Source organism: Cibotium barometz, chromosome 65, assembly GCF_041138505.1.
Source record: "Cibotium barometz isolate CiBa-2024 chromosome 65, ASM4113850v1, whole genome shotgun sequence".
Classification (NCBI taxonomy): Eukaryota; Viridiplantae; Streptophyta; class Polypodiopsida; order Cyatheales; family Cibotiaceae; genus Cibotium; species Cibotium barometz.
Window position 1 is genome coordinate 22,065,704 of NC_141110.1, and position 26,371 is coordinate 22,092,074.

Consider the following 26,371-nt stretch of genomic DNA (forward strand, 5'->3'; position numbering starts at 1 on the left):
TCCAATGATTTAAATACTCTTGGTGAAATTCTAATTGATTTTAGAGAGTTAAAAATTAAAAAATGGTCAGCCAAAGGAGGTTATGGAATTTTTTTTAAAAAATTATGTAAAATAATTTTACCTTTTATTATTCAAAAAGAATAATTCCCATCGTATATGTATTCTTAAAGTGTTATTTTTCATCCTAGGTATAGAAAAATGCATACTAAAAATATTTTATTAAAAAAAGTGTTACTTTCTTTAGAATTAAATTCTATGCATAGAAGGAAGTATATTGAAATTATTATTTTGATTATAAAAGTGTTATCTTCATCATAAATGATTTTTATGCATAAATGGATGCATAAAAGAAATTCTTTTATATTAAAAGTGTGATTTTCATCATAAATGATTTTCATGCATAAATGGATGCATAAAAGATATTAAAAGAGTGATTTTCATCATAAATGATTTGTATGCATAAAAGAAATTCTTTTATATTAAAAGTGTGATTTTTATCATAAATGATTTTCATGCTTAAAATGGATGCATAAAAGAAATTCTTTTATATTAAAAGAGTGATTTTCATCATAAATGATTTGTATGCATAAACATATGCATAAAAGATTTTTTTATATTAAAAGTGTGATTTTCATCATAAATGATTTGTATGCATAAACATATGCATAAAAGATTTTTTAATATTAAAAGTGTGATTTTCATTTCATAAATGATTTGTATGCATAAACATATGCATAAAAGATTTTTTTAATATTAAAAGTGTGATTTTCATCATAAATGATTTTTATGCATAAATGGATGCATAAAATAAATTCTTTTATATTAAAAGTGTGATTTTTATCATAAATGATTTTTATGCATAAATGGATGCATAAAAGAAATTCTTTTATATTAAAAGTGCGATTTTCATCATAAATGATTTTCATGCATAAATGGATGCGTAAAAGAAATTCTTTTATATTAAAAGAGTGATTTCATCATAAATGATTTGTATGCATAAACATATGCATAAAAGATTTTTTTTATATTAAAAGTGTGATTTTTATCATAAATGATTTTTATGCATAAATGGATGCATAAAAGAAATTATTTTATATTAAAAGTGTGATTTTCATGCATAAATGGATGCATAAAAGAAATTCTTTTATGTTAAAAGAGTGATTTTCATCATAAATGATTTGTATGCATAAACATATGCATAATATTAAAAGTGTGATTTTTATCATAAATGGATTGTATGCATAAACATATGCATGATATTAAAAGTGTGATTTTTATCATAAATGGATTTTATGCATAAATTAGATGCATAAAAGAAATTGTTTTATTATAAAAGTGTGACTTTCATCAGAATTGAATTTATGCATAAATAGATGCATAAAAGAAAGTTTTTATTTTAAAAGAGTTATTTTCATTGGATTTAGTTTTTATGCATGGGAAGATACATAAGAGAAATTCTTTTATTCTAAAAGTGTAATTCCTACTAAATTGGATTTATGCATGGAAAGATGCATAAAGAATTTATTTTAATCCAAAAGTGTTATTCTCATCAATTTTGATTTTATGCATAGAAAGATGCATAAAGAAATCTATTTTTATTTCAAAACAGTTATTTTCATCAATTTTGATTTTATGCATAGAAAGATGCATAAAAGACTTATTTTTATTTCGAAAGTATTATTTTCATTGAAATTGAATTTATGCATAGATAGATGCATAAAAGATTTATTTTTATTTTGAAAGTGTTATTCTCATTAAAATGGAATTTATGCATAGTAAAATGCATAAAAGGTTTATTTTTAATTCGAAAGTGTTATTTTCCTTAAAATTGAATTTATGCATAAATAGATACATAAAAGGATTTTTATAAAAGTGTTATTCCTACTAAAGTTGTCTTTATGCCTAATTAGATGTGTAAAGAATCTTTATATCAAAAAAATTAGAATTCTCTTACATTCTATAAATAGATGTGATGAGATGTGATAGGAATCAGATAGATGTAAATGGATGGATGGAAGTGATATGAGTAAGATAAATGTAAATGGATGAACGGATGTGATGTCATGTGAATTAGGATGTGAATGAATGGTATAGGATGTGAAGGAATGTGATGGCATGTGAATCGTGATATGAATGAATGATAAGGGATGTGAATGAATGATGGCATGTGAATCGGATGTGAATGGATGATGTGGTTTGATGTGTGAATGATGTAGATTAATGTGGATGGATGTATGGATGATGTGGTTTGATGTGTGAATAATGTGGATTGATGTAGATGGATGAATGGATGATGTGGTTTGATGTGTGAATGATGTAGATTGATGTGGATGGATGTATGGATGTGGATGTGGAAATGATGTATGAATGATGTGTGAATGATGTAGATTGATGTGGATGGATGTATGGATGTGGATGTGGAAATGATGTATGAATGTGGATGTGGAAATGGATGCATGGATGTAGATATGGAATGTGGATGTGGATGTATGAATGTGGATGTGAAAATGGATGTATAGATGTAGATATGGAATGTGGAATGTGGATAAGGATATGGATGTATGGATGTGGATGTAGATGTGGATGTGGATGTGGATATGGAAATGGAATGTGGATGTATGTGAATGTGAATGTGGATGTGGATGTGTGAATGTGAATATGGATGTGGATATGGATGTATGGATGTGGATGTATGAATGTGAACGCGGATGTGAATGTATGATATAGATGTATGGATGTGGATATGAATGTGGATGTATGGATGCGGATGTGGATGTGGATGTATGGATGTGGATATCGATGTGGATGTATGGATGTGGATGTACGAATGTGGATGTACGAATGTGGATGTGTATGTGGATTAATGAATGCGAATATGTATGTGAATGGATATGTCGTCGATATGAGCGAATGGATGAGATGAGATGTCATGTGAATTAGAATGTGAATGAATAATATAAGATGTGAATGAATGAGATGTAATGAGAAATGGATGTGATGAGATGTAATGTAATTTAAGAAAGATAAGAATGGATGTCATGTGAAATGAGTGAATCTGATGTGATGGGATGGAAATTGTTGTATCTGGTTAAGAATGGATACGCATATGATTTGGAATTGGGTTAAGTAATATGGATTGATGTGGAACAATGTGGAAAGACGAGAGTTCATTATAGAAATTGTATTTGTGAAAACTGTTTGTAAATGATTGTTTTATGTCAAGAATGCTGGGGAAGCATTTTGACTGTTTTGAGAATATGGTCATGGAGACCTACCAGATAAAGTTGCAACTGCTGAACGGAGAGTCAATGGAGGACGTCTTGCGTAGCAAGGTCAGCCGAGTCTTGACCAGCCTTGGTCCGATTTAAATGGTGAGCTTCCGGTATGGTGGATGAGGGACCAAGGAAGCGGCCTATGAGTGAAGCGCTAGGTGACCTGCGAAGGATCCTAGAGGGTGCTGACCATACGGTGCTCGGGCTCTGGCTCGCCGAAGATACCCACACGTGCGTCATGGAAGATATTGGAATGTTAAATTTGCATGAATATCCGGCTAGGGGGCCTGGGAAATCTTTTCCCTGGTACCCGAGACAAAACCTAACCAAATTCTAAATTGGATCCCATCACTACAGTGGTTGGGCGGTTGGCTACTAACCCATGGGACTGGATGGGGTTAGGCTGGACTGATGGATCCGTAAATCGAGACTCAATTTCTGTTTAGTTCGATAGATGAAGTAAATTCCAGACAAAATTTGTTATATGGAAAAGAATCAACGGCTGTGCCTCTCAATGAGAAAAAAAGTGTTGGTCTCTATGATCCAAGTACAGTCTTTTTCCCTGATCTGACTATGGGACTTACGGGTTCAGTTAGATGAGCTCAATTAGTTAAGGCTTTTGACTACGTTAGGGAAAAGTTATCCTCGTGGAATTGCCCGTGCTTTTCGAGCAAATGAAGTTTTTTCGGGTTCGGTTTTGGAAAAACCGATGGATTAGTCTTTTGTCCGGATATCCACTATGTAAAAGCTGTCATTTCTTAACAGCTCTCACAGATCCATCCTTTGGAAATGATGCCCGATGCATTTTACCAAGAATACACCCCTCACATACATGTCTAGTAGGGGTCTCAAGAGTTACAACTCAGACATCATATCATGCCTTTGAAGGCGTAACAAACTACCATAATTTAGATAGCCAAATTGTGCATGCCATAATTCTGCATCACTCATAGCATAAGTCGTAGTAGAGACTAAGCAAGAATCATGCTGCAACTTCTCAAATACATCCATCTTGTATATGCCATGAAACAAGGTACTTGAGGTATTTATATCTTGAACTGTACATCTGTCATCCACAAATTTCACCATCAAGCCTGACAAGGCTAAGGATGAAACTTTAAGCCTGATAATGTCCGCAGAAACCTTACGATGCCCAAAATGCGCCACGGACCTCGAAATTGTTGTATACTTCGTATACAGCTCACTACAATGTATACCTTCTTCTCCTAAGAGGGTATCTCAATCGGAGACAGAAAAACAGGGTCCTGAGGAGGGAGACATACTACTAGATCAAGTGTCAAAGGAAGCTAGCTCTGATACCAATTGTTGGAGTTAGGGTTAAGGTTGCAGCAATGCACACAAATTTCGAATAAATCCCGAGCGTGGTCAAGAAGCTTAAGTTTCGGTCGACTTTAGCAAGATTTTTAAAGCCACTTCAAATTCGTTGAGTATCCAAAAATCATGTTGAAGCTTGATGTGATGAAGAAACCGGAATTAAAAAAATATTTCGAAAGTGAGATATTAAAAATATTTTATAATTTCTTGTAAATTCAGCAAACCTGAAATTCTTTGGTAGAGCTCTGTCTCTTTTTCTTTGCGATTTTATGAGCGCTTTTTGAGGCTTATGAAATATAAGCTTTTAAAGCTTATGCAAGATATAAGCTTATAATAGTTATAAGCTTTTCTAAGCTTATAATAGTTATAAGCTTTTTAAAGCTTTCAATGTTTAGAAGCTTAAGCTTCTTCTTTAAAAAAATTGCTCACGGCTGTGGAAAACTATCGATTGTGAAAAAAAACAAGAAAACCCGCCAGCAATCCGCGATCCACCACCACCGATTGGGGAGAGAGAAAAAAATGAATAATCAATTGCTTAATCCCCACTTGAACAAGATTGAGCTTATCCCTTTGATTAATCTTCTTTAATCCAAAAAGTAAATCACTTTGTAAACAACCGATTTGTGCTTCTTTCTTCATAAATTGATTTATGGGATGGAATTCCATCCGAAGGAGAGGTTTAGCAATCTGATAATTAGACTCAAGCCTCCTTTATTCATCCATACGGTCAGATCATGGCGACGCTAAAAGTTGAAAAAAACCACTTCTCAGGAGAAAGGCTGGTTTGGTGGTCTATGCAGAGTGGTTTACCACCTCATTGTCTTTTGGCTTTTGCCCGTTGGATAAAAGCCTGCAACTCTTGAAACCTTTTATTTAATCTTTCAAGCTTTCAAATATTGCCTCCATCTTCCTAGACCCATGGCGTTGATACCATGACATGGACCCATTTCTAGGAAAATAGAGAAAATAGGAACTTGTAAGAAAATAGATTATTCAACCAATTAACCCAAGTATTCAAGATTTGAATAATAAAAAATAAAATACTTAGCTCAAGATAACGACTTAACATTGTGTGCAATCATCCCCCCTCATGTGTGTGGCTTCTCCCCACACATGAGTATTTACATAATTCTTCCATTCCAAAATAGGCCATAGTCTCCAAAAATACAAAAAGGTGCTTTTACTTGCACGACACTCTCTTATGCTCTCAAAATAGAGTGTCCATAAATTGAGGCTATGGTTAAATCATATCACGCTTTACAAAAGTATTAAAGTTCAAGTCTAAGCTTGATAAATCAAAGCTTTCCAAAATAAATCAAAATGTGCACAAGCTAGCACATGTATATACAAAACTTGTTTACAAAAATGTGTGCCAATAAATAATATTGTGCGTATTTTCCTCAATCTTGCACGGCACTCTCTTATGATCAAAATAGAGTGTCCATAAATTGAGGCTAGGGTTAAATCATATCACGATTTACAAAAGTATTAAAGTTCAAGTCTCCAAGCTTGACAAATTAATCAAAATGTGCATAAGCTAGCACATGTATATACAAATCTTGTTTAGAAAAATGTGTGCCAGCAAATATAATTGTGCATATTCCTTTCAATCTTCTGAATCCTCTTCACCTATAAAATAACCAACAACAAATTGATAAATAAATATTTCATAAGTATACAAACTATCACTACACACATGTTTGCCAGGCGTAAGTAACCCAGGAATCACCCTTCAATACAAACCAACTGTAATAAAAATTGGAGACCCCAAAAATACGTCAATATATACCAAACATATTAATATTTATAATAGTATCACCCATGATATTAACATATGTCAATATATACCAAACGTATTAATATTTATAATAGCATCACCCATGATATTAACATGATTTGGCATGACGCAAAGATAATCCAAGAGTCCCCAAATTATCTAAGATGGTAGAATAATATTTTTAAGAGAGCTTAAATATATTCTCATAATAGGGAAGGCCCCTATAAGTGCCCAAGAGTGTGGAGTTATCCACACGTCCCACTAGGGTTGGGTGGTGACTAGAGCTCCATGCTCTTCTCGGCTATGGGGCGGAGGCTATGGTGACGTTACATTAGTACCAAAGCATGGTTGGATCAACTGTTCGCTTCTCTATGCATGACTGGGCTTCGGAGGAGATAAGGATAATCTCAATTTTTATTTTGAATTTTTGAATGGTTATCTATCTTTCTCATTTTTCTTGCTGTGCACGACACTGTAAAGATAAGGTAGGAGCCCATGCGAAGTTGGATGTGTGTGTAGCACGAGAAGCAAATTAAAATTTTCTTCTATATGTGTTGAGCAAGACCCGATCCCCTTTTGATGCCTGGTGCATCACTTGAGGCTGGTTATTCGCGCTCGTAGGAGGAACCTCAGATTTAGTTGAGGCATAGTTCTTTGTTTCCGCGGCGGCAACTCAAACAAAGTTGAGGCATAGTCCTTTATTCCCTGTGATATTTTGCATCACTCTTGGGTTTTGGGGATGTGGACTTATCCAACCAAAAGAAAGAAGGTTCACTTTTTATGTCATAGTAGTTTTCATAATCATTCGATGATATGGGGCATCAAATGTTCTACACAGGCTCTTGTGACCTAGGTGGTAAAGGGACACCAAGGGAAACACGTAAAAGTTCACTTTCTTGGCTTTTGTTTTCGTGGTGCATAGTCATTACATAGATTATGTCTGCATGATCTACATTTTTGATAGAATTTGCTAATAATTGGTGGTTGCGACCATAGTCCACTGTGTCTAGAGGGGGTGCTAATTCGGCGTGATTAGAGGGGTCTCTTTACATGCATATTGAGTTTAGAGCTGAACAAGGTGGTTCATAAGTAAACTCAAAACTGGGAGCTGATCAAGAGAGATCAAAGGAAAACCACAAGAAATTTGGTGTTCGTTTGGAATGATACACTCAAATCTTGATCTTCATGCTAGTATGGAGTGCCTAGTAGTTAACTTGGTCATTCTAAGCATGGTTTGTTGTACGCATGCGCACTTTCTAGTAGCAATCATCGAAGTGCTAATCTAGAGCAATTAGCCGAGGTTTCTGCAAGAAGAAGAGTGACTACTGATTTGGAGCGATCAGATGAGTCTCTTGGGTTATGTACTGAGACGGAGTGCTCAGGGGACCCTTCATGCCCAATTGACCTTGTGTCAAATGGGGGTGATAAAATTTATCGGGGGAAAAAAGTGGTAGTTTCTTTTAACTAATATTGGAGTTGGCTTCCAACGAGCCCAAATTTTATGGGAAGTCACAAACCTTAGGTGCTTGATATTCTAGATAAAGCCCTCAACTTGTCAATTTGGTGTGGCCAAATTGCCAAGAGTGTTTAGTGTGTACTTGGTTGGTGTGAAAGTGTTTTCACACTATGCTCAGTCATGGCAGATAGCCATGAGGACCGATTAAATAAGAAAGGAATTGTCAATTCTTGCTTTATAGTAAACCATTGTCTGTGGGGGTTGAGAGTGGTTTACGATTGCTTGTGTATTGTTTGACTTGTTAGAGGTCTCTGGTGAGCCCACACTTCTAGAAGTGTGTCTGGACAGTACTACTAGCGTTTAGATGTGAGCACCAATAGCCCATATACATGTCCATAGAGACATGGTTGGTTGTGAAGCCGCATGGCTGTAGCGCTAAGCACTCGGAGTGGTTTCCATTGTAGACATGTAGATAAGTATGTATCTACTCATGGGCTTAGGGGGTGTACGAATCTCATTCCCTACACAATACTTTTGATTTCTAGTAGTGCATAGACATTATAGGTCACATAGATGATGTCTATGCGGACATCATCTTTGTTGTAAGATGTGTGAATTGTCCTAGGAATAATAAAGGACTCAAAATTGTTCTTAGGGAAACACACAAAGGTTTTTTAAGAGGGAAACAAGACTATGGGCTTTCCTCAGACTATGGACTTTCCAATTGAACATTTTACCACACAATACAGTACAAAATGCTAAAGACTTGTAATAGTCATGCAAATTGGTTGTGCTAACATGGTTTCTAACCACAAGAGAAAGATCTATAGAATATGCAAAGAAATCTCTTGGATGTCGAAGAACATTCAGTTAAGTTTCTAAGAAATTGAAAACTTCTAAGGCACAATAGGCATGATGTTATTTGATGCCTTAGGAGTGGTTTGTGCTGCATTGCAAGTGGCGCTTATGGTTTAGTGCTTCCGAATAGAACACTAGCATTATATGTTTCCTTTGTCATCATAGTACTTAAGGAAAATACAAGTTGTGCTTCCTGTTTCCCTTATCATAGTTCTTAGGGAAGTCACAAGCATAGATGAACGTACGATCTGCACACAAACATTTGTGTATAGTTTCTTGACCATTTTTGCGGACAAAAACTCTTCTTGAAGGGAAGAATGAATAGGTTGACTAAGATGACCAAGTTTATTACAACTTAAAAGGATGTGAAAACATCTGAGCTTGCTAAGCTCTTTATCGAACATCGCTTAAAACTATATGGCGTGCCCGCAATATAGTGTTTAATAGAGATAGGAAGTTTGATAGTCCTTTTGAATGAAAATCTTAAAAGCTTGGAAACTACTCTGATTATGAGTACGACCAACCATTCGTACGCAGAGGGAGTCAACCAAGTGCTAGAGGATATGCTTAGTACATGGCAACCCAATTGGAAGGAGTTCATACCATATTTGGAGCTTGCTTAGAATAATTTTAAACGTTCAACAAGTAGATTTATTCCATTTATTTTGATATACAGATTCAAGTCTAGATCTCCTATAGCCGTAGAGCTATAGATGTGGCCGCATAGCCTACAAACTTGAGTTGCCATCGTGGAGAGATCTCTAGCGTATTGAGTTTTTCATGCAATGCAAAAAATAGTGGTCCATCAGGACAACCTAGTTCGTCCTAAGTTTTGGTTGAGTTCTTGGAGCCACAGTCACTTCCACATGAACCAAAGACAATTCTTGGGTTTAGAGATTGAATACTATGTATCGATAGGCACTTGTTAAGTGGAAGGATACGTCGGAGGAAGCCTTAACATGGAACCAACTAAGAATGTTTACCAAATCTTTTCCTCGGTTTGTTATCTTGTGGACAAAAAATATTCTTAAGGAAAGGTAATGTTACGTAGCCTATAACGGTGCATGGGGATCTTGACAAGATGCGGAGCTCGAATGCCGGAGTGTGGACAATGAGTACTTCCAAGATCTAGGGGTGAGGGCACCCAAGTCGGAGTACTTAGGCGGTCGGACAGGCTGATGTTGGGTGGGCAAGCCCCTTTAAGTGCCCGGGAGTGTGGATAACTCCACACTCCCCTCTATGGTTGGGTGGTGACTAGAGTTCCATGCCCTTCTCAGCTATGGCAATGTTACATGCACCATGGGAGAGAAGAAGTGAAAAATACAAGGTTTTTTCCAATTTGCACCCCTAAACCCTCTCTTGTGGGGAGAAGCTAGGACCTCAAACCTGCCTCCCTTTAAGTTACAAGGGAGCTTAGCACTTTGGGTAGTTGTTGCATTGCTCGTCTTCAGGAAGACACCATAGCCACCGAGATGAGGGAGGAGAGGAGGGCTCTTGTTTACCACCCAGCCATAGAGGAATTATGGATAAGAATCCACACTGTCGGGCTTATGTAGTGGCATGCCTACCCACACTTGCTCGACCACTCGTAGTCCTTTGACCCAGGCACCTCACCCCTGAACCTTGGACACTCTCGTTGATTGCGATCGGGCTCCATGTTTGGTTGAGCCCTATGTCCGGTTACAAGCTGCGTGAAATTACCTCCCCCTTAAGAAGAGTTTTCATCCACGAAAACAAATTGAGGATAGTTTTTGGTAAGTGTACTCAATCGTTCCCAAGTGGATGCTTCCTCGTCTGTGTCCTTCCACTTGACAAGTGCTTCTCGGTACAAAGTATGCCTCATGTTTCGATCCCTAAATCCAAGAATCCTCTGAGTTCATATGGAAGAGACGGTGGTTCAATAAGTTCCACCAAAATGTTAGGAGTAACTACGTTATCCAAATGATCCCTATTTTTTATATTCTACTGACATGAAAAATAGGATGTACTCCAGAGCTCTCCAGCAACTCTTAAGGATTTTAAACGGACCGCAATATCTAGCTTGTGACACTTTCCCATCTTGAAAGTCTCCGACTTTGCAGGGACTTTCAAGGAAACAAAGCCACCCTCTTCAAAGTTCACTTCTCTTTGGCTCTTGTCAACATATATTTTAGCATGATCTTGTGCACTACGAATGCTATCTCTGGTTGCTTTTAGTATATCTTGCATGTCCTCAAAGAAATCCTTAACAGATTGAATTTTCTCTTCTCTAACCCTATGGCTACAGGAGATCTCGGCTGAAAACCATACATCAACATGAATGGGCTGAATCCAGTTGGTCGAATGAATATTTTGAACTATTTTCAAAAAATTCCAAAAGTGGCAATTCGATTGCTTTTTACTTACATATGCTCGAAGCATGTCTTCTAGTACTTGGTTAACTCTTCCATATATCTATCAAAAACTATATCTATGGGTGGGCAGGTCATATAGCTTGTAGAGATGTTCAATAAACAATTTAGCTAGCTTAAAAGTTTTTACCTCATTTCCAGTAGAAATAAACTTGGCCATTTTAGTCAACCTATCTACCACCACACCCAAACCGAATCATATCCTCGACTCGTTTTAGGTAACCCGGTGATAAAATCCATGGAAATACTTTCCCATTTTCCTTTGGGAATATCCAATGGATGGAGCAAGCCTCCTACTTTGAGATGCTCATGCTTATTGACTTGGCACTTCTTGCATTTCAGCACAAAGTATTGGACGTCCTTGAACAAACTAGGCCAATAGAATTGTCTTTTAAACTAGTGCATAGATCTTTTGTACCCCAAGGTGGCCAACACTTGGACTATCATGACTTTCAATAAGTCTTGGACATCGTTGAACAAACTCAGCCAATAGAATTGTCTTTTAACTAGTGCATAGGTCTTTTGTACCCTAGGGTGACTAGCACTTGGACTATCATGACTTTTAATAAGAATTTGGCATCGAAAGTCGCCAATAGATGGTACAGAAAATCACCAATAGATGGTATAGAAAATCTACCTTTGTAAAGCAAGTATCCATCATTGTAAATAGAGAAGTTCCTAAATCTTTCCTCCCGATGAACTTTGTCATCTCCCTATTTGAAACAATGTTGAATGGTAGTGAGGGGTCCACCCCCGAGATCTCTGTCTCGGTATAGAGCCCGAGAGACTTATCGAGTCTCTTCAGAGAAGAACTCCCTCTTCTTCTTGCAGAAACCTTGGCTAATCGCTCCGGATTAGCACTCCTTTGACAAGGAAGGCAATGGCTACTACTGGTAAGTGCACGAGTGTATATAGCAAGCCAAACCTCTGAATAAGATGGATCATGCTTACACAAACCACGTGGTGAATCCAAGAGCTTGTTCTTGAATATGGTGAAGCTCAACTCATTCACCATTCTCATGCAACTTAGCGCATCCGCTACTATGTTAAATTTACATCTTTGATGATAACGAAGTTGAAGGTCAAACTCATGTAGGATCTCCACCCACCTTGCTTTTCTAGCTTTCAAGTCATTTTGACTGGAAAGCTATTTCAATATTTCATGATCCATACGGACCTCAAAATTAGCACCATATAAATAATGTCACCACATTTTAAGAGCATAAACTACTACAAGTAACTCTCTCATAGGCTAAGTAGTTACATTGGGCACGGTTAAACTTTTTATTTTTAAATGCAACTAGGCATCCCCTTTTTACTTTTAAATGCAACTAGGCATCCCCTTTGCATTAAAATCGACCCAATGGCTTCCCCACTAGCGTCTATTTCTATGACAAAGGACTCATTAGGATCCCCTTTGCATTAAAATGCAACTAGGCATCCCCTTTGCATTAAAATTGACCTAATGGCTTCCCCACTAGCGTCTATTTCTATCACAAAGGACTCATTAGGATCCACTATTTTAAAACAAGTGTGACTACAATGGCCACCTTAAGCTTTTCAAAGCACTTTCATTGGAGTTCTTCCCAAACGAATTACTTTGCTTTTTATTTTTAACTGATCAGTCAATGGGACTACGATCTTCACATAGTCTTTTACATGTTGTTAGTAAAATCCTGACAAACCAAGAAAAAATTATAATTCTTCTAGGTTTTTAGGCTATGGTCATTTGAGAATGGACTCCACCTTCTTTGGGTCCATCTGAATTTCCTCGGTGAACACAATATGGCCCGTATAGTGAATCTCCTTGGCAAAATTTCACATTTGCTTTTCTTCACAAAATAGTAAAGTTTTTTCAAACACTAGACGCAAATGTTGTAAGTGTTCTTTCTACGACTTACTATAAACAAGTATGTCATCTTGGAAAACTACTATGAATTTTTCCAAGAATGTCATAAAGGTTGCTGGTGTAATCGTTAGGCCAAACGACATAACCAAGAAATCATAATGCCCAAAGTGAGTCCTAAACGCAATCTTGGGAACATCCTGCTCCCGTATACGGACCTAATGGGGTAACCCGTCCTAAGATCTATCTTAATAAAATATTGGACTCCAGTGAGTTGATCAAATAATTCATCAATTCTAGGCATTGGATATTTATCCTTAATGGTTATCTGATTAAGAGTACGGTAGTCTATGCACATCCACATAGATTCATCTTTCTTCTTTACTAGAAGAATGGGCGAGGCCCAAGGCAAAGAACTAGGTTTAATAAAACCCTTCTTCAAATAGTGGGTCAATTGCAGCACCACCTCCTATGCTTTGGAGTGGCTAAGCCTATAAGTAGGCTTACTTATTGGTTTTGAACCAGGCAATACCTCAATGGTATGATCAACAGCCCTCGATGGTGGAACACCATCTAGCAGGTCTTCAGGAAAAACATCCCTATATTCTTGTATCAACAAGTTTAAAGTAATTACGTACTTTTGATTTTTCAAATTTTCATTTCCAAATTCAGACTATTTTTATGTTTTGATCGCAAGTAGATAAAACAGGGTTTACAAACACTGGGTCTCTGCCAAAGTCATTAATGTGTCTGTTTCAACTACGGAAATAATAACATCATAAAAACAAATACCTGATCAACTTGGTCAAGCTTGATGGCATGGTACAACTCCATGGAAGAAATCAACGGTGATGCTCACCATGTAATGTAATGATTTTACCCTCATTCATAAACTCAAAGCTAATGTGCTAGTAACTATGATGCAGGCTAGGGACTAAGTTGAATAACCACTCCCTCAAGTGCATAAACTCAAAGCTAATGATTTTACCCTCATTCATAAACTCAAAGCTAATGTGCTAGTAACTATGATGCAGGCTAGGGACTAAGTTGAATAACCACTCCCTCCCTAGTATCACATCAACTCTAGTCAAGTGCATCACTTGAAAGTCAAGTTTGGTCTCATAACCTTGGAATGAGATAGGAACTCCTAAAACCACCATGACCCAAATGGCCTGATTAAAGCCATTTGCCAATGAGACCATGTACTTATGATCGCTCTTTGGGTTTAGGTAATTTCAATTTACGCATAGTTAAGAAAATTGTGTGTGGCACTATCTCTTCGATCATTATGATGACTCTATGGTCATTAATTGAACCGTGCATTCGGATCAAATCATGTGGCCTAAATGATGACTCCCACATTACCTGCATAACACTATAGGCATAGGTGCTATCAATGTGATAGACTGTCACCTCCCTAAACTCTGCAATCTCGAGAGGCAACATCTGCACCATGTGTACTTGCCTAGAAGGCTTAGCATCCTTCTTAGCCTCATTGGAATTCTGTCCAGCACCCAGCTTAGGACAAGTTGCCTTAGGATGTTTGGGTTCGAAGCAGTGAAATCATAGATTATCTTCATTGGAATTCTATCCAGCACCCAGCACAAGTTGCCTTACTATGTTCAGGTTCAAAGCAGTGAAATCATAGATTATCCTTTTTTGCTTTCTCATATTGCTTTTTCTTTTGCATGGGCGTGGGGTTCCTTTCTTTGTGAGATTTTTTATGCCTCTTGGTCCAGTGGCCCCTTTGTCCCCTTTGCTCTCTTGTCCTCCATGACCCCCTTGTTCCCTTTGTCTCTTGTCACTTGTCCTCCATGACTTGCCCTACATCTGCAATCTACAAGATATATCATCGTATATCTAACTCATATTTGAGCATACTTGATTGCTTCATTGGAGGTCTTTAGGTTCTATGGGTTGCACATAACTTTCATACTCGGGTTCTAAGCCACACATAAATCCGCACAAAATTTGGAATGCATCGATTCCCTTCAATTTCAAAACTATCTCACGATAGTTTGAAATATAATGCATGAGTGTTATGCCCCTCATGGAGCATCTATCCCACTCACACGTGGGGACGAATGGCCTCCGTCTGCTGACATGCATGTATTTCTTAGCACATATAAACAAGCTCGGCTTGTGTCATGAGTGCAAATGCTAAATTATGCAAGAAGAACGGTGCAAAAATGAATACAAGTGTCGGATTACCAGATTTCAACGAGTGTACCAGCCCAATGTGATGTCGATGCCGAGGACGAGCTATGTCATCGTGGGTGCCCTTTGGAAGGACTTCTACCACATTACCTCTTCTAACTACCCTTGTATAGCTTTGCTCTTCCTTCGAGCAAGCAAATAAGTGGATTAAAGGCAACATTATGGGGTTAATATATCCCCTCCCAGTTCATTATTTTATCCTCATAATCAACATGGAGGCATGGGGGAGGTCAATGGTAAAAGTTATTGTAATGCTAGTAGAAGTCGTATGGGACTTCATATACTATTGGGAAAGGAGAAATTGGAGGTTTAGAAAAGATAGACTCGAACATATCTTCAAAACTGATGAGTCTCCAGCTAGTGCACTAGCATGTAATAGCTAGTGCACCTGTAAAAAGCAAGGCCTTGAGGACCCTTATGGAAGCAGTGGTGCCAATTTGTGAACTCAACCAATGACAATGTTAGGGTCTGGCACTTAATCATACTGTTGGACAAACTTACGCATGGTGCATAACATACAAGCTCCCTCTAGGAGCTTTGGGGTTTTCAACACCTAATCACATATTGTTGGATGTTGCACATGGTGCATAACATCCAAGCTCCATCTACAAGCTTTAGGGTTTTTAGAGGAGGGAACCATAGAAAATTGAATTACAACTTTGGGTTCTTCTCGCTCTGTCTCAAAAAGATCCCATGCCCACCTACGTTCAATGGGAATACATGGGCTAATTTATAGGTATTGATGAGGAGCATAGTAATACTCCTTTCTAGTGTGTGAGCTTAACAAGTAAGGCCTTTTCTAGAGGGGCTATTCTCCCATCATTTCATAGGTTATGGGGGTATGCATTGGCATGAGGTCTTTTGTATCCTCCACGGTCTTTAGAGTGGTGGGCTTTAGGTTTTCTTTGAGGTAGCCCTTGATGAGGGAGATTTTGATTTGTCAATGATGAGGTTGGATTTTCAAGGGTGTAGAAGCAACAGTCCCAGCACCAAGATGGCTATCTCTCTCAAACTCTATGTGTGGTTAAGGGGGTCACACCAATTGAAGGGTGCGGTTTGGAGGGAAGATTTGTTTAGACTCTATGGTAGGGGGTTGTGAAATCTTGCCCTCTTTTCAAGGTTTGTCAATGGGTTGGTGTCTAGAGGCCAAGGGGGCCTTCACAGGGTCTCCAAGTTTATTAAGAGAGAGGACTTTGCTCAGAGTGGTGGATATTGGTGAGGGTTTGGGTGGAGAGGAGGGTGAAGGTGGTGTTGTTGGGGGGTGTGATCCTGGGTGGTGTGGTTGGTAGAGGGGGGAGTGGGAAAACAGGGGTGTATGGTCCGTGTGGCAAAGAGGTCATGGTAGTGATCCTACAAGAGCAAAAGCTGCTTTGAGCAAGCTCAAAGGTAGAGGATAAGGATGCCAATTGGAGGGTAAACAATGCTAACTTCAACAACCAGGTGGTTGTTAGGTAGCATCAATGGAGTGCCAACCGAATCCCCTCATCCACAATCAAGGGCTTCATGAGAAATGTGGGAGGGGGGTTTGGAAAGGATAGAGGTCTTTTAGAACAATGAGCTCAATGGGCTCTCCTCATCTAGCTTCTCAAAATATGTGAGTACTTACTAGACTTCCAGGGTGAGGGAAAAGATACTTGAAGAATGTGGTGGGTTTAGTAAAGGAGATGGTGCCCTCGAAGAAGAACATGGAAATTGAGGCTAGAATCGGATGGGGACCGTGGTGAGGGAAAAGATACTTGAAGAATGTGGTGGGTTTAGTAAAGGAGATGGTGCCCTAGAAGAAGAACATGGAAATTGAGGCTAGAATCGGATGGGGACCGTGGTGAGGATGCGGTGAAGTCGGAAGGCACTCACCTCCTGCTCAATGAGGATATTATTCTATAGGAGGTTAAGCTGGAGGGAACTATGGTGGAGGTCCAAAATCCCCAAGGGAAACTATGGGGGCATGGTGGAGAGCCTAAGAAAATTAGTGGCTACGTCCCCATGAGGGCATCCAGCTTATGTTTGATTGCTCGTGTGACTTGCTCCTCTTCTAGGTTGGCTTTTGTTGTGGTGAGTGCAGCTCTTGAAGATCTTGTGCCAACTCTGTTTGGTCCTACTACTGTGTTTAGTGTTATGTGCTCCCTTGAACTCACTCTCTAGCCCCTCCCACTCAAGTGCTAGGCATGCAATGGTGGAAGAGCGCTCCAGGGCATAGATGTCATTAAGCATGCCTTTCAGGTCTCTAAATGGCTAAAAAGGAGGACTTGGAAGTTTACTTGGGCTACTTAGCTTGACAGTTCAAAAATTAGGTGATGCTGTCCACCATATCCTACATTAGTGTAGTAAAGAATGTTGGGAAGTTAGGGATCGGTCCTGTGGAGCTTTGGAGGGAAGTCAAAAAGTGCTCTAGAGATATAAAATAGCCCTGTCAAACGGTGCCTAAAAATGATTTAGATCCATTGGAGGGTGAGAGTGGAACTCTCGGTGGAGTGGGTGGTGGTGCCAAAGAACTAGAATATGGTTTGTGGAACTACACCTGGGCTAGGATTAGTAGAAGTTCCAATGCCTTTTGGGTCAACAAGCTTGGGGACAAGTGTGGGTTAGAAAGAAGGAAGGGTAAGAAAACTCTCTAGGAAGTCTGCATAATACTCTTAAGTCTGCATAATACTCTTCCTTAAGGGACGTGCCTTCCCGAGACCTCTCATGACATGGGCTGAGCCAAGGGGGGAGTTCTCATGAAGCAGGAGCTAAGCCAAGGGGGGAAAAGAAGCAGGGGCTAGGCTAATTGGGGAGCTCTCGTGAAGTAGGGGATGGGCCAAGGGGGGAGCTCTCGTGAAGCAAAGGATGGACCAAGTGGGGGCTCTCGTGAAGTAGGGGCTAAGTCACTCTCGTTGGTTAAGACGTTGTATTACTCAAGGCAGTGCATCTTCCTCTTCTTGGAGGGCTCTAAAGAGGTAATTGAAGCCTAATGTCTGCTTACCAAGTCATGATTATTCACGGGTGACTATTAATGGGTGCAAAAATGGAGATCAAAGATAGGGAGAGAGGAACTTTTCTTTATCTTCTCCCGCGAGATTGTGGAATGACCATCCTCTTGGTAGAAGAGGACTACATAGGTACTCTTGACTACATGGAGGAGTACATGAGGCCCTAGACTGTCAAGCTACCATAGGAGGACGGTGATTGGGTGCCATGCAATCTCCTATGATATATCAACAAGAATGACACGAATGCCCTCAGGAGGTTGCAAAAAATCCAAGTGCTCCTTGATGGTCACTACAAGCAGATCACCAAGGAGGAGATGCTTGCACTTTAGAGGGGGAAGATTGCCCTTGATTTCCTCTCTTGGGTTGCCACCTTCATATACCTTTGTGGGTGAGCAAGACTCTGGTGAAGAGGTAGAGGTGGAGGATGTCTCAATTGGAGGCATGGTACAAGGCAAGGAGGAGGATCCTAAACCTGAGGTCCTCAACCAGCTTGTTGAGGCCGTTATGGCCAAAGATCTCCTCCTCCAAATTGAGGCACCTCAATCTGGTGAAGCATCCTCGTCAAAGGCATTGGTGCCATACTCTGGAGAGACAAGTGTCTCGGCTACAACAGAGGGTGGAGAAGAGGTGGGGGAGGGTCCTATAGAGGGTACCCTAGATGTACCAGATGTTGTGGGCAAGGGAAAGGAGGCTACACATGAGATGCCAGAGCTTGAGCTTAGCAAGCTTAGCTCTGTGGTGATTGAAGGGGAGGAATTCCTCTTTTTACATGACCTAGAAAAGGTCTACAAGCTCAACCAAGCCGAGTGCCTCTCCTTATTAGCTATGAATGATGAATTTCCCATCGACAACAAGGGCTCGGGTGACTTTTGCCCAGACAGGCTTGCCGAGACAGGCTTGCTATCTAGGCAAAAGTCGCCTTGTTTAGGTTGGGGCTTCTTTTGTATTTTTTAGCCTTCAATTGTCATGTATAAGAATTAATATAGGATTTTCTATAAACTAGGTGCTTAAAATTAAAGATATATAGTGCCTTACAAAGTCGTATTAAGATCATAAAAGATACCCTTTTACATGATGAGAGAGTTCTTACACATGGAAGGAGAGAGTTCTTACATGAGTGTGTAATTCTTACATGAGTGTAGTTCTGTCTAATTTAGCCAATACCCAACTTAAACTGATAGTAAGGCCTATGTATATGTGAATATTAATGCATATAAATGTTTGTACATGACAATTGGAGGCCACCAAATACAAAAATAGCCCCAACTTGAACAGGGCGACTTTTGCCCAGACAAGCTTGTTGTCTGGGCAAAAGTCACCCTGTTCAGGTTAGGTCTCTTTTTGCATTTTTTATCCTTCAATTGTCATGTATAAGCATTCATATAGGCCTTATTATAAATTAGGTACTTAAAATTAAAGATATATGGTGCCTTACAAAGTAGTATTAAGATCATAAAAGATACCTTTTACATGATGAGAGAGTTCTTACGCATGGAAAGAGATCGTTCTTACACATGGAAAGAGAGAGTTTGATTAATGTGAACCATAGATAAATACATTTTTTCCATGATGAGCTACCGATAAAATGGAAAATGTGGTGCCTTCACACTAGGCCTGATATCACCTAGTTATTTAGAGTTCAAAGCAAAATGATAAAATATTGCACTGTCCCGGATGCTGACATTGGAAGCATATTTTGAGAACTATCTATATCATACATTGCAAGTTTTGCTATCACCAAGAAATTTACAACTAAATAATATTTTAAAAAAAATATTGATACATATGGTTAAGAGGAAGGTTTACAAAGGCAAAAAGACCCCCAACCTGAACAGGGAGACTTTTGCCGAGACAGGCTACTTGTCTGGGCAAAAGTTGCCCTGTTTAGGTTGGGGTTTTTTTTTCACTTTTTAAAGCCTTCAAATTATACATACTAACAAGTGAAATATACAAATCACCCTTGTAAATGAAATATACAAATCAAATACATTAAAATTTTTTTGATACAGATACATATGCAATCAAGGCCTTGATGGACAACTTGAGAAAAGAGAATATATTAAGTGAAGTTATACATTGTCCAATCAGGTACATCATAAGGGAAAATATTTAGATGTTATCACATCGAATGGTGCGTGCTAGCTTCATGTCTTTACACATGATTGTGACCCGCTTTGCATGGATTGCACACAGGTTAGAATCTTCAAACATGGTGACCAAAAATGCCTCCGTTGCTTCTTGGATTGCAGCCAAGGCAAGGCCCACAAAATTGCATAGTATATCTTTGACAAGACGTGCAAAAGGATCTCTCGGGATGAGGAGGTCGACACTCTTCTGGAACCTCAGAATCTCCTTTAGAGCTGCCATGCCATTGCGTTGTTTCCTCCTAGGGGCATGAGGAGGAGGGTTTCTTGCCGGGTGGTCAAGGAGGACGTGCATGAGCACTCCAATCTCGTGCACGTTTACACCGAGAGGATGATGGAGCTCCTTCAGATGCTGTTGCTTTTGTTGCTGCTGTTGCTGCCACCTCTTCTCGTGTTGGCAACGGACCCATGCCTCGATGCAAGCTCTTCCCCCCAGTTGTGGAATGTATTGGGGGGATAGGAATATCAGCCCATGGCACTCCATTAGGGTCAACATCACTCCCTATCTCTTGATCAGGGTCAGTGGTGGTGGCCGGGTCAGTGGTGTCTAGAGGATGAGGGGGAGAGGGAGGTGGAGGTGGAGGTGGCGGTGGAGGATGATGAGGAGATGGTGGATGCTTACGTGCAGTGTTTTTCATACGAGCCATGGCAAAAAGTAAAGTCAAAATATAGAAACAAGAATGAATGAGACTATTACGCCTTTATATAAAGTCATTTATAATGTGTTCAGAAAGTTTGAAACCGGCCAAAAATTACAAAACCACCAAATTAGACACATTTAACCCAACGTTTGCCATGTCTTGCCATTGTGTCATGCCATGCGACATGAGGAGATGGTGGATGCTTACGTGCAGTGTTTTTCGTACGAGCCATGGCAAAAAGTAAAGTCAAAATATAGAAATGAGAATGAATGAGACTATTACGCCTTTATATAAAGTCATTTATAATGTGTTCAGAAAGTTTGAAACCGGCCAAAAATTACAAAACCACCAAATTAGACACATTTAACCCAACGTTTGCCATGTCTTGCCATTGTGTCATGCCATGCGACATGGCCTGCTCTTGAACTTCCATTCCACTTCTCTATGTTTGCCTCCTTCTTTTTGAGTCGTGCGGCTTTAGCAATTACTGATATTCGAGCCTTTTCCCTTGTAACATTTCTTGCAAAATTGTTGCAATAGAACCAATTAAACATCCCCAGATAATTGCTACGTGTCTTCCCTCCACCATGTCAAGTATTCTTGAAGTATACTCCTTTGGCTGCGTAACGTGATTTTTCCATGCCTTGGGCGCTGCACATATCCAAGGACCCGTATTTTGGTAGAAAATATGGTCCATGTGCATATACAATGTGCTATGAAAAAATGTCCAAGTAAGAAATTATGAAGACAAATGTTTAATTTATGTAATTTTAGTAAGCGATTGCAATGGTAATTAATGAATGGCGATAATTAAGATGAGAATATCTTACCATGTAATATGTAATGGAGGTATCTCCCCAACTCTCACTAACAAGCTTGATGAATTCTGTCACATCTATTTTGAACACACTTTGTTCTTCTTGAGTTGTTGTGCTCTTTAACATAGTTGTCATCACAACCTTGTCAAAGTAAGCCCACACCTTCTTTTGCTTGTTTATAGAGTTGGATCCTTGTCGAGATCTATGGTGCACTTGCAAAGATCTTTCCAATGCTCCCATCGTAGGCTCCTCCCTCGATCATTCATAGGATGCAAGAATTGCCTCGCCTTTGCACCGCTCATTGACACTTGTTGAGCAACAATATGATGTGCCCCAGACTTCTTAAGATCTTTCACAATCTTTACATTCCCGTCATGCACTCCAAGAGAGTTGAGGAGCTCCTCCACTTGCTTTATTTATTGGGTTGATCGTGAGGCTGGCTGCATAGTGAATGCATAGTCAATGTGAAGCTTAAGCAACCTATCAAAAATCCTCATCATGGCATGCAATGTGAAAAAGTGTATACTTTTCATTGGGAAAGGAATAATTGGTGCCCAATTTGGATCCTTTGTGTCCCTATTGGGTGTTGCATCTAAATCGGAAGATAAGATCCCCTCCACTCTGTTAAAAACCATCCTAAGGAGGATCAAACACTAGCTCCATTGCATAGTTGAATAGAAATGAAGAAGATGAAGTTAAGCTACTAATCAAGAAGTAATTAGCATAATGACAACATAAGTGAGGGGCAATAAAATGTGTTGATTTCAATAGATGAGAGCCTCTTTATATAGGCTGAAGTACATGAGGATTAAGCTCAAGATTAGGTGTTAATCATCATCTAAATCATCTCCACCTTCCCTCCTAGATTCAAGCACCTAAAAGTGACCACCAACCCTAGAATCTTGCTAATCACACCAATGCTACCTAATCAAGGGATCACGACCCCTTTGGCTGATGTTGAGCTCCTAAATGACTCTTTTACATCATGGTAAGGTTGCATAATAACCTTTGTATCCATTTGCCCATAATCTATGACTTTAGTGCATAGTGCTAGTTACAAGGTATGTGCCCTACACATCATTTTAGTGAAGGTGTTTGCCATATTTTTAACACCCCTCCTCAAACACTGAATCCACTCAATGATGCAGTTGGTCATGCTGACTCTCATGAGCCTAATTAACCACCCAATGCTCAGTGATAGCATGCATGAGCGTGGTCTGACTAGCAATGCCATACATAGGTTATGCCAATGTGAACTCAGAGGCTTTAGTCATGCGTACAAAAGAGGTATGGGACGACTTTAGAAGAGTGTGACAAGACGTGGCTACATGTATGAGTGAAGAGGACACCCATGTGTATAGGGCATGCCCTTGCTTTTAGCACTTTAGAATAAATGATTTGATCTAATCATAGATAGGGCCTCATGATGGTGGCCCTTGTCTTCATCTTTTTCTTCTTCTTGGTCTTCTTCCTGCTGCACTTCTTCCATGATGTAGACTCGTTGCATCTTCTTCTTGCCAAAACAATTCTTCTCTACATGGCCAGGTTTGTGACAAAAGTCACAAATGAGATTGTTGTTGTTGTAGCCCTTGTTGTAGTTGCCTTTGTTCTTGCCATACCTACTAGATCCTGCATAATAAGCATTTTCAGTAGACAAGGTTGATGACAATGGAGACTCCATTTGCTTGGTCTTTAGTTTTCTCTCCTCCTCAAGAAGAGATGCTTCAATGTCCACAAGCTTTGATATTGGCATATTGGTCAAGGTTGTGACCACATGGTCATATTCTTCAGGTAAAGATTTAAGTAATACACCAATGGAGACATCTTCATCCATCTTAAGACCTATTCCTGCAAGTTGTGTTAATAGACCTTTCATGTAGTTCAAATGTGAGGCTAGGGATGTGCCAGACTTCATTTCTAGCTTAAAAAATTCAATGAGCAAACCAAACTTTGAACTTTTAGATTGAGCCCCAAATAGAGTTGTGAGTTGGTCCCAAACTTCCTTGGAAGTTTCGCATCCATCCACATGATGAATGTAAGTGTCATCAAGCTCCAATGTGATGATGGCACGAGCTTTGTCATCTCTTACTTCCCAACAAGGAACATCAGCAAGAGTCCTTGGCTTCTTCTCATTCCCATTTACTATGTTGAAGAGCCCCTTCTTTATGAGCATTAACTTGATGCGGGTTTGCCATGTGTGAAAACCATGACCTTTAAAGCGCATTGATGGAGAATCCTTGGTAGCCATTATGATATGGAATGAAGGGGGTCTTACCTCTGATGATTGAGGCAGTGTCTACCCTTTTACAAGAGAGATTAAGACCAAAGAATAGTGCTAAATCAAGTTATTTAGCATATGCAGAGAAATGAGCTCACTTGGAGTCAATATTTGAAGGAGTTGCACAAAGAATAAGCTAAAAAGCTTCAAGGGCATTGAATAGCAGTATGTCTAGATGATTTTAGAGCCCACAAACACTTGCTTAAGCAACTTAATCAATGAGTAATCTCAAATTTACCAAAGTACCTTTTCTGGCTATGGCAGTTCTGGACAGCACCCTGGTTTTTTGCTTGGTGTGTGAAGCACACTCAATCATTTGCAAAACCCTCTTAGGGGAAGTAAGTTTACATTCCAATGAAGCCACACCTAAGAGGAATTAGACCAATTTGATGTGTGTGAGCTGCAGCAATACTTTTGGTGGTCGCCTATCAAAAACGTGCCTGTTTTGGGGAAAACGAAGTTGCCGGCGACGTGGAGCTATGAATGGTGCAATTGAGGTGCCATGCCCCTTAGCAATATTGCTGGTGAAGTGCCCACAAAAGGATTTTGGCAACGATTACGTGGTTTGTGAGCACCAAGGCCTCCACTCAGCTGCTATTCTAGATCCTATTTTCTAGGAAACCCATAAAAGCTAATGAAACCCTAATTTTCACTAATCTCTTGCTAAGCAAATAAGATGGGGCTTGATTCTAGATGCATGGGCTAGTCCAAGCTCTGATACCATGTTAAAAACCATCCTAAGGAGGATCAAACACTAGCTCCATTGCATAGTTGAATAGAAATGAAGAAGATGAAGTTAAGCTACTAATCAAGAAGTAATTAGCATAATGACAACATAAGTGAGGGGCAATAAAATGTGTTGATTTCAATAGATGAGAGCCTCTTTATATAGGCTGAAGTACATGAGGATTAAGCTCAAGATTAGGTGTTAATCATCATCTAAATCATCTCCACCTTCCCTCCTAGATTCAAGCACCTAAAAGTGACCACCAACCCTAGAATCTTGCTAATCACACCAATGCTACCTAATCAAGGGATCACGACCCCTTTGGCTGATGTTGAGCTCCTAAATGACTCTTTTACATCATGGTAAGGTTTCATAATAACCTTTGTATCCATTTTCCCATAATCTATGACTTTAGTGCATAGTGCTAGTTACAAGGTATGTGCCCTACACATCATTTTAGTGAAGGTGTTTGCCATATTTTTAACACACTCGGAGCTCATCCTCGCTCTTTGGCTTGAGAATTGACCGCTTCATGCACAATGGACACAGATGGAAGCATTGTGCACTATTGTCACAATTACACATGCATTTTATGGCCTTCAAATCACCACCTAGATGCCAATCCACACGAAAGGAGCCCACACCATCCACTTCAAGCTCCTCCCCATTCATCTGTTGTTTAATGACTTCTAGAATTTGAGGGCATCGTTTAAGCATCCAATTCAACACCTCAGTGTTCTCCTTTGGAACCTCCAAAGGCTCCAAAGCCACCAATTATCCTTCTCAGATTGAACACGATAAGAAGGGATTTTATCCTTGTCTTTTGCATATGCCATTGCTTCATTTATATATGTGACTCCCATTTGCTCCAATCTTTTCCCTTTTACTAGTTGAGCCTTATCCAACTTCAGTATAAGCAATAGGACTCTCTCCAATTCTACATATCACATAAACCAAGCCAAACAACACATGTAATTCATGTTATTTGATAAGGTAAATTTGAAAGTTAAATGATAAATGCTCAAACCCAGCCTTGATGTGAAACCTTATAGAATCAGATCATATGTCATTAAAGGTTCTTTAGGTCCACAAAGAGGTTGTTGTATGTGTTGTACTGTACTTCAAGCCTATCCTTGGACTTAGGATCTAAAACCATTGTTCCTTCTACTACATGAATATACTCACCAAGGATTGATTTAACATCTGCATTGCTTGCCTTCTTTTCTAATGATACTTTGTAGGAAGGAGGAAGAAAGTGCCCTCGAATCCCTCGGGGATGAAGAACTCCTTTGATGACTCCATAAATTCCCTCGTAACCCTTGTGACTGATGCTGGCTTCATCACATGCATCTTGTACATCCCTTGCACTAATAAGCCCCTTGATGTCTTGCATAATGCCCTTTGTAACCACCTCAATGACTCTCTTCTTGTAATTTGGATCACGGATGATTGATGTTATCTCTTTGTTCTTCATGTAGGCTTTGAAAATGTGCATAGCATCTCCCACACCAAATACATCAGCTAAGAAATTCCTCGGACATAATGAAACCACCATTAAATCTATCAGGAAAAACCTTTAAATTAACACATACATAAAAAATACAAACAAAAAATTCCATGGAAACATACCTTATTGCCATGAC